Source organism: Microplitis mediator, chromosome 10, assembly GCF_029852145.1.
Source record: "Microplitis mediator isolate UGA2020A chromosome 10, iyMicMedi2.1, whole genome shotgun sequence".
Taxonomy (NCBI): domain Eukaryota; kingdom Metazoa; phylum Arthropoda; class Insecta; order Hymenoptera; family Braconidae; genus Microplitis; species Microplitis mediator.
Window position 1 is genome coordinate 18,207,780 of NC_079978.1, and position 20,572 is coordinate 18,228,351.

The following is a 20,572-nucleotide window of genomic DNA, read 5'->3' on the forward strand; positions in this document are numbered from 1 at the left end:
TTACAGGTCGAGATCTCTAAACCCAGTTCCGTTTGAAGTGCCACCTAACACTCCAAACACCTTGGTATCAATGTATATATATATATATATATATAATTTCAAGAAATCGTTGGCATTTACAAAAGTAAAGTACATAGAGAACTTATACAGGAGCAAATGCAATAGAGAACGAAGTAGAAGTGTCGTACGCTAGCGCGCACACGCTTGGCCAACATTGGATCGATTCTGGGGTCGCGTGAGGGTGCTATGAGAAAATGAGAGAGCCGGAGTTACTAGGAAATTCAAGTGCAAGGATGAGAAAGCGCGAGGCAAATTTTCACCAACAAAAAGGTTAAGTGGGGGAACTACAAATTTATTTGGAGTGGGGATGGAACTTAGAGAGTGGGGGACTACAGAGGATGAAGATTGGTGTACAAAAGCATGAGAGGGGTATTGGTAGATGGTGAGGGTACAGTTGAGTTGTGGGAGGGGTGAATATGAACAGGGTGGATGCACAGTTGCTGGTTCTTGCTGCAAAAACAAAGTACCAGCATTCCAGTATCTCGGTGTTGTACGTAACGAGCATACGACCATACTGACTGTCACGTGGTAGTTCTTACTTTTGACGTTAAAACACCCGTTTTCATCTCCCGACTACATCATCTCGTGTCCGTCACGTGCACGATGTGTCACGTATTGAAACAACTTCTGACTTGACACTTGGATTGTTACAGACACTTACTTTATTTAGTCTCTACTAAATAGACTTTGTGTCGTTTGTTGTCGTTAAAAAGTGCTTTTTCATTAGATTACTTGTGTTGTATAAAAGAATGATAAATAATTAATGTGACTTAATAAATAATATAACAAACCTGAGCTTCTGGAGAAATTTAATATAATTGTGAATAAAATAAAATTGTGATAAAACGTGTTCTTAAACTGTAAAGTGAAATTTTTTTTTTTTTCTATTTCATGCAACGACAATAAGACAAAAGTGTTATTACTTAAATGGAGTGTACTTGTAATAACAATTGGATAAGGTAAGTTTTATAGTAGTATTTCAATTCAACATAATTGGGTAATTCATTATTATATTTTTTACAATAATTATTATTATCAATATTAGTATTACATTTTTCTTATTGTGGAAGAAAACGGATTCATTGGAGAATTGCCCACTTTTAAATCGAAATTGTCGAGTCTTGAAAATGAAGAAAAAAAAAGAACAAGAAAGTGGACAGAACTTGAATGCTCGATTGTTCATTTTTTTTTTTTGCTTTTTTCCCAAAGAACCTGACCCACCGACCTTTTGATCAATGTGATTTCCCGATATATACTACTACTACTACCACGAAAACTTTGGTATTCCAGAGCTGATTCAAACTTTAACCTATGCCATTCATTTTTCTAACTTTAATCAAACATTCATATCTCAGTTCTGGCTCAACCTCAAACCAACGTAATGTTTTTATCAGTATTCACGCTTTATCGCCCCCAATTTTGGTCCGAACCCCATTTCAACAAATCAAACCATTTAAATTTGACATATTTGATAAAAATAAATCTCCTTTTTTTTTTACTTTTCAAACTTTTAGAAGTTAAAATTTTATTAATATCTTTAGTATATATCCAGACTGAAAATAGAAATCGAGAATACATATATTGTATTCATATATACTCATAAATTTATGGAATTAAATGTCAGAATAATTTTCAAGATAAATCTTTTGGACATAAGGATCCATCCAGATACATTTCGACTTTATTTGTTTAACACATGAGTAAAATTTTGATCTCACAGTTGAGAGATTTTAATCGTTAGCATCGAATTATGTCTGAGTGATATGTCAGTCTGACGCTGACCAATTAAAAAACTTTTAAACGTGACTAGTATGTACGAAAATTAGCAGATTAACTAAAAAAAAAACGAGAAAAGCACACACTGTGACACGTTTAAACTTTTAATTGCATGTACCTAGTCGCTTCTGTGCACAGCAACGTTTTTGTTTTTTTTTTTTTTATTAGTTTAATTTGTTCCTTTGTTCTGTAGTCAATCTCCATCTAACAAGTTACAGCAGTTTCTTTCTAAACTAAGGTCAAATTACAAATTACATACAACGTGTTACTCAAATAACTCTGTAAACAAATAGTTGAAAAAAAGAGAGACTGTATACACGAAACAAAAACTTTTACTTGCTATACAATTTCTTTTTTCTTTTTTCAAATTTTCGAATCGGGAAGTCATATATATAATGTCTTGTTGATGATGTAAAGAATGTTATTTTTAATTGATGTGAGTTCTTCTGGTATATAGGGAAGTGTAAAGCGTGGAACGAACTTATAAATTTTGGAAAGGTAGCATGTATACGGAGAAAATTTAATGCCCGCATGGAAAAGCTATATATTGTTAGAAATATATAAAAATATATAAGGTGAATGTGTGATAAATATATGGCGGTAAAAATATATATATTTATAAATATATGTTTTTTACATATATTGGATTATATATTTTTAATAATATATTTCTTTTTATCTAATGTTTTATATTTCTCTTTATGTATAATCTCATGTAATGCTTAATATTTTTTTGTCATATATGGATGGTATATATGTAATTTATAAAGTATAATATAATAAAATTAATATATATTTTGAATCATATAATTAGTGGTATATTGTCTGTATATAATTGATCATACATGGAAGAACTTATATGTTTAAATCTATGGTTTGCGGTATATTGAAGTAATATATTGCAAAATATATGGAGTGCCATATATTTTGCAATATACTGGAAAACTTATATAAAAAATATACATCAACCTGTATATTAATAAATATACTACTTTCAATGCAATATATCAATATATAATAAAATATACCAAGATATATATTAGGGTGGGTTGAAAAAAAACTTTTTTTTTATTTTTCTTAGCATGGGGGTAGAATTTGTACCTTATAAAAAAAAAAAAATTTTCAAGAAAAAAAAAAATTTTTTACTTAACATTTTGAGGTGGCCCACTCGTTTTTTAAATAAATAATTGATTAAACGGGATAGTTCCAACGAAATAAATTTTTTTTTGTCCAAAATCGTGGAAAACATCTAATAATTGTCGAATGTGATTTTTTTTTACTTCACTTTCATTTTAATTCAAAAGAAAATGCTTTTCATTTTTGAATTTTTTACTTAAATTACAAAAATAATAGGAAAAAAATTTTTTCAACTCCTGACTTTCAATTAGCCTTCAAGGGGACACCCTACAGATTGTAGAACACCATGTAATTTTTTTCGTTGGGACTACCCCGTTTGATCAATTATTTATTTTAAAAACGAGTGGGCCACCTCAAAATGTTGAGTAAAAAAATTTTTTTTTTCTTGAAAAATTTTTTTTTTTTATAAGGTACAAATTCTACCCCCATGCTAAGAAAAGTTTTTTTTTCAACCCACCCTAATATATATGCTAAACATACATAAAAAAAGTTATATTGATAAACATATAATTAATATATTATAGCAATGTATTTTTTTTTCAATATATTATCATATATTAATACGGCAAAAATATAAATACTATTTTATGTATTGTGCAATGTATCACATTATAATATTCATATATTTTAAAGTATATTTTTTCACATATAAAGTTTTTTCATGCGGGTGGTGTTGACGATTACTATCGAAGATGCTAATTGTAACTATTAAAGATTATAATTGTTACAATCGAAGATGGTAACTGTTACCATTTAAGGTTGTAAAAATTTTAAAACCTAAAATAGGATCAATTTATATAAATTTGAATCCTTTATTTATATCCATATTTTAGCTATGTACATTGTGTCCGTAAAATAATTAAAATAAGTAAGAATACAATCGTTTGGGTCCGAATATAATAAAAGTTTCCAAACCTTGGAGCTATTATTGATAACTTTAAATGATTGGGTATGCTCATCAAAATAGCAATCATCCAAGTATTAAGTAAAGTTCATCACATACACAGTTTAACAAAGAGAAAATTACATGCAGACAAGCTTCAGACTGTAACGCCGAAATGTAAATTCTTTATTAGTTTAGATAGTAATTACAGTAGAAACTCTATAAGTCGAACTTCGATAAGTCGAAAACCTCCTAAACTCAAAGAAATGTTTCATCCTCTTTACTCCAAACCCCAAAACCTCCGTTGCCCGAAATTTTTACCCTCTATAAGTCGAAATAATTAGTCAATCCCTACAAGCTGTTTCTGTACATTTATACCCTCCATAACGTGAATACATACACTTGGACCTCTTTATCTCGAATTTAAAATTATTACCGTATGTAAGTGTCTTATTAGGATTACCAGTTCTACGAAATGGTAATGGAATTTATAGCTGACGTCAGGTTTTCTGTTGGCGATTGTAAAATTATCATACCTTTAGACTTAGTTAGGATTCACTGCAATTCACATCAATTTCGACAGCTCCTGCTGCCAAACTCGAAATCCTCTATAACTCGAAAACTCTATAACTCGAATTTTTTGCCTCTTCCTTAGAGTTTGAGTTATATAGGTTCTACTGTCTTACTTGGCCTGATGGTAACTATTATCATCAACCCGAGTCGAAATATTAGACGTAAATTGAACGTTCTTAACGTTTTAAACGTAAATTGAACGTTTCTAACGTTTTGAAAGTAAATTGAACGATTTTTTTGTATTTTGGTTCATAAATAATTGGTCATTTCAAGAGTTATGATTTTCGTTTAATGATAACATCAATTCATTCATTTCAATATTTGTAATCACAATTTTCATCACCTTGAGATAAGATGTGAAAAGATATAATAGTGTTAAAGATAGAAGTATGAAACTGAAAAAATTTTTTTTTCAAAATACGAATTCTTTATTTAAGAGCCAGAAAAGTGGACGACAACATTTTTGGGAATTGACGGGATTATAATCCAGGAGTACAAAATCGATGAAAAAAATTTTTTGGTATGCTTATGTTTTCTTATTGGAAGTATAAATAGGTTTTAGATTTATGATAAATATGTTTTCAATTTATGATACTTCAATCTAAGTTCAAAACGTTAAAAACGTTCAATTTACGTTAAAAACATTAATAACGTTCAATTTACGTTCAAAACGTTAAAAACGTTCAATTTACGTTCAAAACGTTAGAAACGTTCAATTTACGTTTAAAACGTTAAAAACGTTCAATTTACGTTAAAAACATTAAAAACGTTCAATTTACGTTAAAAACATTAATAACGTTCAATTTACGTTCAAAACGTTCACTTTACGTTCAAAACGTTCACTTTACGTTCAAAACGTTAAAAACGTTCAATTTACGTTAAAAACGTTCAATTTACGTTAAAAACATTAATAACGTTAAATTTACGTTCAAAACGTTAAAAACGTTCAATTTACGTTTAAAACAAGAACGTTCAATTTACTTCTAATATTTCGACTCGGGAGGTTATTAAGAATTACGATGTTGATGATAGTTATAATTAGTTAAGATAATAAAAATTATAATTTCTGATTATCATCAATAACTGTAGAGTTTGCTATATAGTTGGTAGATAGTACAATTCAGATTGTTTATCTGATAATTTAAATGATATTCACTACTATCGAATTCAGTTTAAAAATTTTGTTGCAAGAAGATGATTATTTTCACTACAAAATTATCTCCGTATATATCACACAGTACTTTGAGCCATTCATAAGGTATTACAAAGAAAATTCAAACATTTATCAGTTTTTAAATTTTTGTAATCATGTATGTATTGATCGTTATATTTTCTACTGATAAATGTTTAGTTTTCTTTTATCACTTGTAGCTAGTGAAAAATGGATGAAAGTTTTAGTAGATGCGTTATTAATAAATTTTAATGGAATTATTCCAAGTGGAAAATAAACTGGTGTTGCAGGTGGTCGCAAATGTTACGACCATTATTATATGTTTGTACAATACAGCAATTAGAGCATATTATAATAGCGGAAAATGCATATTGTGCATAATAATTTTAAAAAGTACAAGATTTTTATTTTTCCCGATTTAAAGAGATTGTCTACCCCCGAAAAAAAAGTCTTTTAGACCAATGGAGATCTGGATTCCGTATTCTCCTGAGTCAAAAAACAAATTCGGATTTAGGTCTCAAAGTTAGAATTTTAAGATTGACAACAGTATAGAAAGTTATCCTAGTTTAGTCCTCAAAGTAGTAGTTACGACCAATTTTACCACTTTGAGGACTAAACTGGAATAACATAATCTAGATTAGAGCCTCAAAATACTCAAAACATACAAGATTAATTTAATCCACATTTGAACCTCAAAAGTCTCATTCGTCATATTCTCTCCCCTCCCTTTTCTATCTAAAATTTTTCAAAGTCCGACGCATAACTTCTCATTCGTTGAGGATTTTGAGGTCTTACTTATAATTTAAAATTGATAAATTATTCGCATTTAGACCTCATAGTTCTCATTGAGGATTTTGAGTACTAAAGTATAGGTACTTTCTGGGCGGTAAATAAAACATCAAAGGGATCGAGGCTTTTGAGGATTAAACTATAATTTGCTTTTTGACTCGGGCTGCTTCATTTGTCATCGACTTAAGCTACAAAAACGTATATTAGGAAGCTGAAATTTCTGTTCGCTTAGAAAAAATTTTTCTAATGTTCATAACACGAAAACTTTCGAAAAATTCTGATTTCATAAAGCTTACCATCCGAGTAGTTCTATCTAAATATATGAAAATCGTTTTAGATAGACCTTTTGAAATGACAGACGTAAAACAAGGAGTAGTTGCATTTACCACAATCGAAGATAGATATACTACACTGACTAGTAATTTATAGGAAAACTACACATCTAGTAGTGACTACTATACCCTTACGGAGCCAAATTACGGTGGGTTTACCGTAGATTACGGTAAATTACGGTAATTTACCGTAAAATACGGTAATACGGTAATCCGCCGTAAATTACGGTAATTAGGTAATCCACCCGAATGCCGTAGTTTACGGTAAACCCACCGCAATTTACCCATTTACCGTAAATCTGCCGTAGTTTACCGTAAATTACGATAAAGCTGGCCAATTGTACGGTAATTTACCGTATCTTACGGTAGATTTACAGTAATTTACAGTAAAAATGCCGTAAATTTGCGGTAAATCAGGTTTGCTAGTGTAGCCTACTGTGGTACACAAACTGTATTAACATCTACTACTGTCGTTGGTTAAAACAACTCCTTGGTAAATGACAGCTGTAGTTCTTACTACCCCACAACATAGTTTCGAGTTTTTTATCCTTAATTTATTTATTGAATATATATTAATTGATGTTTATTATTTTTCATAGTATTAAAAAAGTGTTAAAAATGTTTAAATTTATATCATATTGTTCGCACAAAGAGTTTCTTAATATATTAAAATGGATTTGTAAATAATTAATTCGAATGTCACACGCAGTAAATTTTTAAAGTAGATTTTTTTTCTATATTTCATGATATTTATTCTTCATTTGGAATTATCTTTATGACAAATTAATTCTTGTATTACTAAGACAGTTTCATTTAATATTTAATTTTTGTTGATATAAAATACAAGCTCCCAATTTTAAGGGTTATAATTTACACATTTGAAGATGTAGCATTTATAACTACAATTGTGGAGCTAGTACAACCACATAGTGGGGTAAAAAAGTTGAAGGTGGCGCTGTCGTTTTCGTTTGTCAGTCATTTTACTCCACATTGGAGTAGATTGTACAAATTATGTGATGTTGCGTACTCCTAAAATAGTAATTCTATCAAATTCTCTCAAAATTGTGCGGTTAAAGAAACCACAGAATGAGTTTTCCATAGTACATAAAGTAAGGTACCGGCGGGTAATAAGGCCTAGCTAAGGGAAATTTTGAATAGAATCGAAAATATTGCATTTAATTATCGAAATGTATCATAAATCTTTATTTCAATACATTAGCCATAAAATATAATGAAGTAATGCTAATTTTTACCATGAACAAACAAAAAATTAAACTTTTACAAAAACCATACGAATAGGCCTTATTTTACTACGATAGGATAATAAGGCCTACGGATTAAACAAACTGTAATAGTTAAACTATACTTAATAAAATTGGAATTAGATATAAATGATAACTTAAATTTAGCAGAAATACTATTTTAAAGACAGAAGACAAGATTGCTTTGCTCAACAGTGATTAAAACTATCAGTATCCTTTTTAAGCGACAGAAGACTAGATTGTTTTTTTATAATTTCTTCTACGCTACGACATCATATGATGAATGATGAAATACAGAAGACAGGGAACGTGGTATCGGGACTCTATAAACTTGTCGTGACATCTCTATGCAAGACCCTTCTACTAAATAGCCTTTAGCGGAGGCGGTTATTTTAAATATCATTTCTGTCACTTAGGCCTTATTACCCGCGGGTACCTTAGTTACTAAGCCTACAAGTTTTTACCCCAATCGAATAGTAAATAGAACTACTACAGTAGAGATTAATCTTATAAAGTGTCATTTGTGCTACTTCATTAATTGATACGATGACCGCAAATTGTAGTTCACTTATTATCAGTTTAGTGAAGTAAATTTAATTCCAGCATTTTTTTACGTGCAAGATTAAGTTTTTCTAAATTAGATCTTCATTATTTTTTCTTAGGTTATACTTTAAGAGCAAGAAAGTGTACCCCTATAACAGGCTCTGCTTGATTGACTTCAAAATGTGGATAGTTTCGTACGATTGAAAAAACCCGATTACATTCACATAGATGTAATTTTTTGTCGAAATTCTTCTTAATAGGGTTGTGAATTTTTTGTTTTTATTCGAAATTTTGAAATTTTGTAAACCACAAATAGTATGTTACACACTTAGGGAAGAAAGTAGGACATTCCAAACCACGTGTGTAATTGCCTACCCGAGTCGAAGACGAGGGTGGCAAACACGCGAATTGGAACGCTCTATCTTCGGGCGAATAGCCGCAGTCGCCTACGGCCTGTGTGTTATTTACGCTCGTATTCATCGGAATGTAGTATAAGCAGAAGCGAATGCAGCAACCACGCTCAGATGTCCCTCTCATTGCACACACGGCATACTCTGTATTTTTTGTAAGACTCGCTGAGAAAACTTTATTTGAGAGGAATATTCTATCATTCTATCTGCTATTTTTAATTAACTTTACGTCGGTCTTTTTCCTTAGCAAAATACAACGAATCTCATTTTTGTATAATTATCCAACCACTACTCGGGTCTTTGTTATAGAGAATAAATTTTATCAAAATAATATAAAATACTGCACTGTACTCGCATGAAAAAGCTATATATTGTTAAAAATATACAAAAATATATAGAGTGAATATGTGATAAAAATATATATATTTATGAATATATATTTTTTACATATATTGGATTATATATTTTTAATAATATATTTCTTTTCATATAATGTTTTATATTTCTCTATATATATTATCTCATATAATGCTCAATATATTTTTGTCATATATGGATGGTATATATGTAATTTATAAAGTATAATATAATAAAATTTATATATATTTTGACTCATATAATTAGTGATATATTGTCTGTATATAATTGATCATACATAGAAGAACTTATATGTTTAAATCTATGGTTTGCGGTATATTGAAGTTATATTTTTCCAATATATTCAAAATTACATTTTTTTTTATATATTGAAAATTATAGTCTGTATATACCTATATATTTTGAGAAGCTGCCCGACAGCATAGAAATGAAAATTACAAACTAAAATGCATGGTTTTTATTATGTAACATACCATAGTACGAAAAATATGTATAGTACCATATATTTTGCAATATATCGGACGTTATATATTGCAAAATATATAGAGTACTATATATTTTGCAATATACTGGAAAACTTATATAAAAAATATACATCATACACGGAAAGAAAATTATGGGAAGTTTTCCTATGCGTTATGGGAATGGTTCCCATAATGGTATGGGAATAGTACCTATACTACTATAGGAATGGTTCCCATATATTATGGGAACCATCCCCATAATAGTATGAGAATAGTTCCCATACCATTATGGGAATGGTTCCCATAATGATATAGGAATGGTTCCCATACCATTATGGGAATGGTTCCCATAATATTATAGGAATAGTTCCTATACCAATATAGGAACCATTCCCATAATAGTATGGGAATGATTCCCATACCATTATGGGAATGGTTCCTATATTGGTATAGGAACTATTCCTATAATATTATGGGAACTATTCCCATAATGTTATGGGAACCATCCCTATAATATCATAAAATTCTTTTTTTGCACAATAGTGTAGAAATTTCCCAAAATTTGAATTTTCTTGAATGTTTTGTGCTGACAAAAAATTCTTGTTAAAAATTTTAATGTTTTTTGGCCGAATACGATTTTTTTTTTCAATTTTTGAATTTTTGTTTTTATGTTTAATAATATTTCTGTGTATTATAGAAGTGATTACCACACTTCTTTAAATTAATTTTTTCATGATAATATGGGAACCATTCCCATAATATTATAGGAATGGTTCCTATAATAGTATGGGAACTATTCCCATAATATTATGGGAATGATTCCCATAATGGTATAGGAACCATTCCAATTGCATTATGGGAATCATTCCCATAATATTATGGGAATAGTTCCCATACTATTATAGGAACCATTCCCATAATATAATGGGAATGGTTCCTATAATTTATGGGAATGGTTCCTATAAATTATAGGAACCATTCCCATAAATTATAGGAATGATTCCCATAATATTATAGAAAGTATTCCTATAAATTATAGGAACCATTCCTATAATTATAGGAACCATTCCTATAGTGTTATGGGTATCATTCCCATAATTATAGGAACTATTCCTATAATTATGGGAAACATTCCTATAATTATAGGAACCGCTCTCATAATTTATGGTCGTAATTCCTATGATGGTATAGGAAAAAATTTCACAAAATTATGGGAACCGCTGCTATAATTTTCTTTCCGTGTACTGTACATTAATAAATATACTTCTTTCAATACAATATATCAATATATAATAAAATATACTAAGATATATATGCTAAACATACATTAAAAAAGTTATATTGATAAATATATAATTAATATATTGTAGCAATATATTTTTTTTCAATATATTATCATATATTAATATGGCAAAAATATAAATATAATTTTATATATTGTGCAATATACCACATTATAATATTCATATATTTTAAAGTATATTTTTTCACATATAAAGTTTTTTTATGCGGGTAGGTTTTGTATTATTGTTATCAATAGGTAAAAGTTGTATAACGTGACAGTAGTTACGGTATTTTAATGGTCAGACATCCCTGGCCGTAAATCTATAAAAAAGTTTGCACGTATATATCCAAGTATATAGAGAGATAAAAGTTGAATGAACGCAGAATCAGAAATGAAATTTCGTTTAGTATTCAATCAAGTGAAAAACACGAGACAAGAACTCATGGATACTCGCACATACTGATAAAGGTCGTCGTTGTCGTTGTTGGCATCATTGTATCCAAGTATTTCCTATTGGCTTCGTTACCCTACTACCGCGTTTCTACGCTGACTACATCACGTGATTCAGTACGTTGTTTCAATTTGCATTCTTCAAATCGTACTGTCGTTCTATATACCCGACATTTTTCGCCCTCTGGGAACAATATACTGAAGAGAAAACTTTATTTCCGCTAAAAATTTTCACGTTCAATTTTTACGTGTTTAGTGTGATGCAGATTATTTTTTTATTTTATAGTATTTTTATAAACTTTTTTTCTGTGTTCTTGTTGAAACTTTAAAAAAAAAATTATCGCTTTGTCGTTGTATCCAGCATACAGTTAGAAAAAATGTCATGTAGTAAAAACGCAAAAAGTTGTAATTCCACTTTCGAGAAAACAAAATTAAAACACTATCAGTTCAAATAATTGGATATATTGTTTCGCAAAAAAAAAATTTCAATATCAATTTTTTTTAACTTCCGGCTATAAAATGTTTTTGCCGAAAAGGAGTGAGTAATAAAAAATAAAAGAAGAGTCTTGTCGATTTATTATAAAATTAATTATTTTTTAACTTTATCGAAGTATAATTATTTTATACAATCCCTGCCTCAGAAATTCAATTTGAGAGCTTTAGATGGCGGTGGAAAAGCGACCAATTCCTGATGCCTACACTGTATCACTTTATTATTTCATACGGCACTATAATAGAAAACATTGTTGCATCTACCCGCATAAAAAAATGTATAGTTTTAAAGTATACTACAAAATATAGCCATGTGTATACTTTCTATAAATGCGGCAAAATATCTCATAAATGAGTTACAATCTGTTATACTTAGTTATTGTAAATTTAAGATATAATTAATTGTATAGTATTACATATATGTAAAACTATACCTTAATATATACTTTTTAATATATTCGAAATTTATAAACTAAACTATAGTTTATCGAAGATATTTATGATAGAAGTAAAAAGTATCATAATCGATATACATTACAAATCTATCAACGAGTATATCCCAAATATATAAAAGAAGTATAAAAAAAGTATACAATTTAGTATAGCTTAGGAAAACAAAAATTATATCGGTCGAAAAAAAAATTATCTTCAGAAAATTTATTTCTCAAAATGATTTCTTCTTACTCCAAAACAACCTAAGTCTTCCTGAGAATTCCGATACAATTAGAGTATACTCATTATATATAATTTTTATTATATAATTCGGGTATAGTTTAGCTTATACAAAATTTATATAACTCAGAGTATATTAAATTATAATTCTTACTTACACTGATAAAGTATAATCAGGTATATCAAAACGGCAAAAAAATAGTAGCATGAAAATATATTGAGAATTATACATTGAAGTATAGTTTTATATATCCAATTATAATTTGAAATATACTTTTCACCTATACACTTTTTTCATGCGGGTATACCCTTATTCTTCTAACTTACAAATATTGTGGTTAGTTTTGGTTGTATACATACTTCAACAAATGAAATTTCTTTTACTGACTGACGTTATGACGTATATCTCTATATGCTCGAAATTACTAGTGGGGAGGTTGTGACCCTGGCAGTTCCGAATTACGGTAAATTACCGTAATTTACCTATTTTGCGGTAATTTACGGAATTTCACGGTTATGTACAGCGAATTGTAGTAATTTTAGGAATTCTACGTCGAATGGCGGTCAAATACGAAAATTTTCCGTAATTTGCGGAATTTTTACCTTAATCACCGTATGCTTTTTATTTTTTACAGTATTGCAGTGCACTCCTTTACTTTACGGTAAAATACCGCAGGCTTGCTACAATTTTACGGAAAATTACTTTACATTTACCGCAAATTTGCAGTGAAATGCCGTACTCTTGCCGTAAAATGACATACTTTTACCGTAAAATACCGTAATTCGAACCCGCCAGAGGAGGACTTGAGCGTTCGGTGTACCGCGCATTAACGCTGCTCAGTTTCCCAACAGTGCGATATTAACAAGTACAAGTACAATATTAATTATTAATTAGTGATGATTTTCTCCATAAATTAAATTTCTGAATCATGAATTGCATGAAATATTGTATGTTGTTAGTTGGACAAGGAACAAATCTGACATGGGTCCTTTTCAGAATTCGCCTCTGGTTGAGGAGCTAAGATTCCTCACTTTTTCTTTTGTAACACAGCGCAACCTTTCGGCTCATTCTGGAACCCATGCCATAATCTGTTACTTATTCGACTTGTATCATAAATAATTCTTATGGGGATTAAAGAAACAATTTCAAAATATCTACAGAACTAATAAATACTAATGAGGGAGAGTTATACACTATGGGTTATTAGAGATAACATGAAGTTTCTCATAAACGATACAAATATTCATTTGCTATCAATAATTCAATGCCTCATCTATAAAGCCTTGTATTTAAATCAATAGCCACTTATTGGCAGTGTCTTACGTATTCGAGAGCCTCGTCTCCGAAGGGGTGATGTGCGTCAGGACTATTTTGAATTACCAAGTTGTCACAGCACGAAATATGATAAATCTTTGAAATAAATAATAATGATAATATTAATAATAATAATAATTTCAAGTTTATTATAGAAATTACACTGTAAAAAATTCGCGGAGTGAATGCGGATTAAATCCGGAGTGAATGAATTTTTAATTATTCACTCCCCTCGGAGTGAAATTCACTCCGCAAGGGAGTTTTCGCGGAGTGAATAATTTTTCATTATTTTAATCCCCCCAGAGTGAATTTCACTCCGGAGGGGAGTTTTAGAAATATTATTAATAAAATATAACTCTACTAAGTAAAATCGAAATAAAAATTCACTTGCTATAGTACTGATCAACCGATACGCACACAGACACACACACACACACGCACACATACACGCACACCCGAACACCCACACGCATACGCACACATTCACACACACCCAAACACACACACGCACATATTCGCACACATTCGCACACACGCGCACATACACGCACACACACGCACATATTCGCACATACCCGAACATACGCACGCACACATTCGCATAAACGCACGCACCCGAACACACCCGCACACATTTGCACATTCGCACGCGCACTCACGTACGCTCACACATCCACAGACACTCGCACTCGACACACACGCTGTTTAACAGTTTAATATAAATTAATCTAAAGGTTAAAACTCCGGACCGGAGTGAATTGGGAGTGAAATAAAATCTGCGTCACTCCGCAATCACTCCGCTAAAAAAAAACTCCCAATTCACTCCGCATCACGGAGTGATTTTTTTTAAAACTCCGGAGCTCCGAGTGGCGGAGTGAATCCGGAATGAATTCGGATTTAATTTCAATCCGGATTCACTCCGGATATTTTACAGTGTAGAGCATAACAAAGCTAAGAAATTCGACACAATGAAGAGAAAATTTTTTGAATTCAAAATAATGAAAACTTAATAGAGATTAGTTTAATATAAGTGAAATTGAATAATTTAAAGTAAAAAAAAGTAAATCCAAGTATAGAACAAACCTATCGGATTTCGGAAAATAAATTTTAAAAAATGATCACGGATTTGTAAAAAATAAATGGAAGGGAATTGTGTACAATAATTGAAATCGACAATAATTAATTACTGGCCTAAGTACCCCGTCGTGTTTCTCTCCCCTGCATGACTTCGCAATTATGATAAATTTTATATGATAAAAATGATGTGAATTTCATTAAATCATTTGACGTTTTTTCCGTAAATCAATTATTTAAAGCATCGATGAAAAATTCAAGTGCAAGTTTGTGATTTGTCTCACGAATCAAATATTGACATGTATGAATTCCGGAAGAATTCAAATGAGTTTTCCTTCTCCACGCAGAAGTTTAACAAGAAAATAAATAAATTTGAGCTTAGAAATATTTCAACCGTGTGGTGATTCCATAATAATTTGTCACAGTCGTAAGAATTGTCGTCATACCCATTTAACTCGAAAAAAAGTAAAAGTTATAAACGAAAAAAATGGGCAAGGAAAGAAAGCAAAAAAATTTTTAGTTATGAAAAAATGACAAAAAAAAACTATGTGTGTACATTCGAATAAAAACAATAGAACTGAGGAACAAAAAGCACTAGACAATTGCGTTTAAAAATGGTTCGTTTTCTTTGTTTATTCAAAAGCCCTTTTTCTTTTATGCATCTGCTCTCTTTTACTTTTTTTTCTACTTTAACATCAGACATACTATTATAAAACGTTTATTAAAATAATGTAAGAAAATTATAGTTAAAAAATATAAAATATAATATTACTATCTCAGCATGATTGTTTTGTGTTAGAAATTAATGTTAAGTTTAAATTAAAATTATTGTTGAAACAAGTTTTGCTCAGCAGTTTTTTCTACACATACATACTAATGAGACAATGATCGTCAGACTATGAAATTACAATATAATATCATAACCTAGTCTGCTTTGTAAGTGTAAAAAAACTCCATGCAAAGCTTTAGAAAAAAATTTGAAAAAAATTATATTTCGTTAATAAAAAAATTTATCATGGATAAAAGACAAAATAATTACAAGCTTATTTTTTGCTCACTTGCATGTTGAAAATAAAAAATGACTGAAAATTAAAGACAAATAGTAAATTGCTTTTATAAGTAATTTTTTTATTCATTCGTTTACTTAGAATATATAGTTACTAATTTTTAAATTTCCATAAGAAAAATATACAGAAAACATGAATCACGAAAATTTTGAATAAAAAAATCTAATAAAAAAGTTGAATAAATTTATATTTTTTCCCGTTGTATTTAAATTATAAAAAATTTTTGAACCTATTTATCATAAATTAGTGCTCTCAATCGAGACTATAGTTCAAGTTCAATGAAGCGGCTGTGATTAATGTTATTGCCTTAGTAAGGATACTTTTGAAAAATCGTTTTGATATTGCGGTAATATTAATAAAATAACAGGAATAACTTATATTTAATATTATATATAGCTTAGGGTGTTTAAAAAAAAACAAATTTTTTTTATGGTATCCAAAAATTGAAGGTATAACTTTTTGAGGCCGAAAAATTAAGGCAAACCTTAGTATTATTATTAAAAGCTTGTATTGGCACCAAAATTTTTAATTTTCAGGTATACTTTCAATTTTTGAATACCAAAAAGAATTTGTTTTTCCTGAAACATCCTAATATAGCTATACTACCATTACTTGACCTGTACCTGCATACAAAAAAAAAAAAAACAAAGTTAGTTTCGCATAAGGAATTTTGAAATTTGAGACAAATTGAAATTCGAAGATATAATTTTAGTAACTATTAAAAATTTAAGACTAAAAATCAGTCAAATTTTTACTTTTTATTAATTATTTTTCAACTTTCTCAATGCTTCAAATAAGTTAAAAAAACATCAACAAAAATCAATCCAAATCGGTTCATCCTCTCCTAAAAAGTTGATGACCGGATGTCGTATCGTTTTACGTCGGTTCTGTGACTATTTTATTCGGTTGTCGATTGGTCGATTGAGATAGTGGCGGGATTTTTGAAAGAATGAAGGCGAGCGAAGCGAGCATGTTATGTCTAGTTAGTTAAAAAGTTATAGACCGGTCACACACATACATACACACCCACACACACATACATGCATACAGACACTTGGACATAATTCTGAAAATAGTCAGAATAACATGTACCTAAAGATTAGAACGTTTATCGCGCAACGAAAATGAAAAAAATTCATGTAATTTGACTGCTTAAGGAGTAGTTCCAGAAGTTCGGGTTGGCCGAAGATTTTCGGCTGACATACCAGCATCTGTATGCGAAAAATTTCTGAAATCTAGTCATCCCGTAGATTTTTTACTTTCCAATTTTTTTTTTCGTTGTGTAGAAAACGTTCCAATCTTCAGGTACACAGAATAACTTCCTAGGACCTCAAAACATCGACATCAGATGAAATTTCGATTTTCGTAAATCGGGGTGAAAACAATAACTTCCCGAATTTTTTGAAAATCGTCGATTTTCTTAGCGGGAAGTTAAAAAGTACTAAATCAATTTTAATATCGGTCTTAAATTTTTAAACTTTGCTAAAAAGTAACTTTTCGAAAATTTTGCATAATTAATTTTTTTTACATGAGTAGCGAAAGCATTGACACTTTAATACGAAATGTAAAATTTCAAACAACAAATTCACGAGAGTCATAAAATTATATGGCTCGAATATTTATCACACAACAAAAATTACTTATTCTACAACCAGTTGTTTGTACTTTTTTTATTATGCACTTGTCAGCATATGAAATTATGAAATTTAATCAATTTTTTTTCTACAAGTTTTTTTAATTATGAACTTTTTTAATTTCAAATTTACCGCTACAAGAGTCAGAGTTGAATTTAAATTTTATTTTATAATTTTTTTGAAGATAACGTCAAATATTTAGAAAAAATATAAATGTAAATAGTAACGTATTTGTCTAATTTTTAATTAATTTTTTTTCTTTAGGAATTTAAAAATAGTAATTATATTTAAATCCAATAAAACAATGACACTAACGGTGCAGTTTATTAAATTAATAAAATAATAATTATAAAACAGTTGACGCGACATCCCAGAGAAAAATCCTAACCCTCTTTATGTCTTGATAGACTTCTGCCTACAGTTGCCTCAAGGGCCTACTTGGAATAATAATTAACATAATTAAGTATATGAATAAAAAAGGGGGTTGAACAGCGAAAGATGTATATTACATAAATTATCTCACATAATGACGATACATTTTAATTAAAATGACTTAACGAATTGCACATGAGTATACTTACAGCAAAGTTAAGAACGTTAATTATAATAATTGTCAAATAAAAGTATCTCTTGAACTAAGTACTAATTTTAACCACTAATTTTTTTTTAAATTCTGTGTTTTGTGTTTTTAACACTAAAACAAAAACAAAAAAGCAATAGGAGCAAGAATTAACAATAAAAATGATCTGTTTGAATTAAATGATAACGCCCGAATCGAAATTTTTTTTAACTTAAACTCTGTTTCAACCTAGTATAGTTTTTAGTCTGAACGTCAGGGTGAAATGGTTTTTAGAAGATAGAGATTTCCATCGAAATTAAACCCTACTTCAGTCCAGTAGCGCCTACATACGTTCGTTTTCAGACGAGTTAGGTTGAGAAAGGGTTTTAATTAAAACCCCATTAGACCCTAGTTCGTCTGATTTATGATTTTTTATTTCAATGGATGATCAAATTTATTTATCACAGCCAATTAATTCAAAAAAATTTGAGTAAAATCTTCATTATACTCTCTAAACATGAATTAGTGAAAATAAGTGAATATTCACTAATTCAGAGTGCAAATCGTACCACCAATTCCAAAAAGTGGTACGATTGGAACTTTGAATTAGGGAACATTCACTTATTCCTCTAATTCATGTTTACAAAGTAAGTTTTAATCCCATTTTCATCCTAAACAAAAATTTACAGGTTCGACTAGAATAGGTTGGAACAGTCTTAAATTTCAAATTAAACCCTGGTTCGTTCTTTTCGAACTTATTTAAGGCGTACTAGGATGAAACAGTTTTAAACTTCGACCTAAACCCTAGTTCACTCCTCCTTACCCGAATTTCGGGCGAGTTAGGTTAAAAAAGGTTTTAAAATCGAGGCGGCAAATACCCACATCAAAAGGTTCAGGCTTTACAAGGCTCATATGGGGTTTTCATATTTCGACTCGGGACACCAATTCATTTCCAATTCTTTCATAAGTTGTAAAAATCAGGAGTAAATTTGGAATGAATTCACTCCGTCACTCGGAGTTCCGAAGTTTTACAAAAAAAAAAAAACCAGTCTGTATGCGGAGCCAGCCATCAATTACAGCCCTTGAAGCTTCTTGAACTCTGCCTTTCGTTGTGACAAACAGTTTGCTCAGGCCTGGTACTGCTTTTCGTCAATCAGCAGGTAAGGTAATCAATCGTTTTACCGAGTAAACTACGTCAAATTCACGCTGTATTGCTCTCATCAACCTCCAACCTGACTATCTGTGACGGATACTGCCCGTCTTAGACCTAAACATCGGCCAAAAGGTGATTGAATTCCGCTGAGACAAACTCTTTCGGACCAATGGACAGAAGCGTCAAGTCATAAACTTACCGTCCAGGCGCCAATAACAGCAGGATAGCCTCACCAGCTAACGTCCGAGCCTTGGATTTCTGAGTTTGAGAAAAGCCGATACTCTTCGATGTGCGGTTGAACTTGGGTTTTATGGTCAAGCATGATGAGCTTCTTCAATATCTCCATATGCTACCGGATACTTCTGTGCAATCTTCTTTCCCCCTTTAGCGATCTTCTGCCTTTGTCTCAACAACCCATTCATGATTATTCCTGCCATTTCCTCAGCTCGCTTAACAGAACTGCTGCTTTTTTTTGAGACACAGACTGGTCTTTAATCGATCTCAAGACTTGATTAAAATCTCTGTCTGATTTGCTGAACCTTTTATGTTATTGGTAATTGCTGGTGGACTCATGATGAAAGCCCGACAAAAAACCCAGTCCAACATTTCCACTTTGTAGTCTCGATACTGCTTTTCTGGCAAGTCCACAGCTGATGGATTGAATGCCTTTGCAATCGCTATTGTGGGTAGAGCAAATCTTAACTTGTTGAGTATTTGTGGATCAATCTAATCCTTAAGTAATTCCTTCGTAGAGAGGTTGACTACTTTCCAGTTTTTCCTTTTAAGACTTTCTGCTGCTTCAGTCGTATTCTTATACCTGTCGTTAGGTCTTACATGGTCACGATCCTCAATGAAAATTTGATAGCTAAACCGTTGCGGCTAGATATTGTGCTTGAGCAGCTGAGACTTTCTTGAGGTTTGAGTTTGACTCTTCTGAGACAAGACTGCACCTCTGCTCCCTGAACCATTGCGGCTGTATAGTGACCATTTACCATTTAAATATAGTGAAACCTAAACATGCAAACCTTCTTAATAAGACAATTTATAGATAAATTGAGAAAAATATCGATCGCCCGAACTGGGAATCGAACCC

At 30.5% G+C, this 20,572-nt stretch overlaps 1 protein-coding gene across 1 annotated transcript in view; it reads left to right on the forward strand.

The window, feature by feature from the left end:
• Positions 1-572: 572 nt before the first annotated feature.
• LOC130675428 (neuroligin-4, X-linked-like) overlaps positions 573-20,572 on the forward strand; it is a 263,594-nt gene continuing 243,594 nt past the window's right edge. The window contains exon 1 of the mRNA XM_057481119.1: positions 573-1,019. The gene's annotated coding sequence lies outside the window, so the exon portion shown is untranslated. The remainder of the gene's footprint in view (positions 1,020-20,572) is intronic.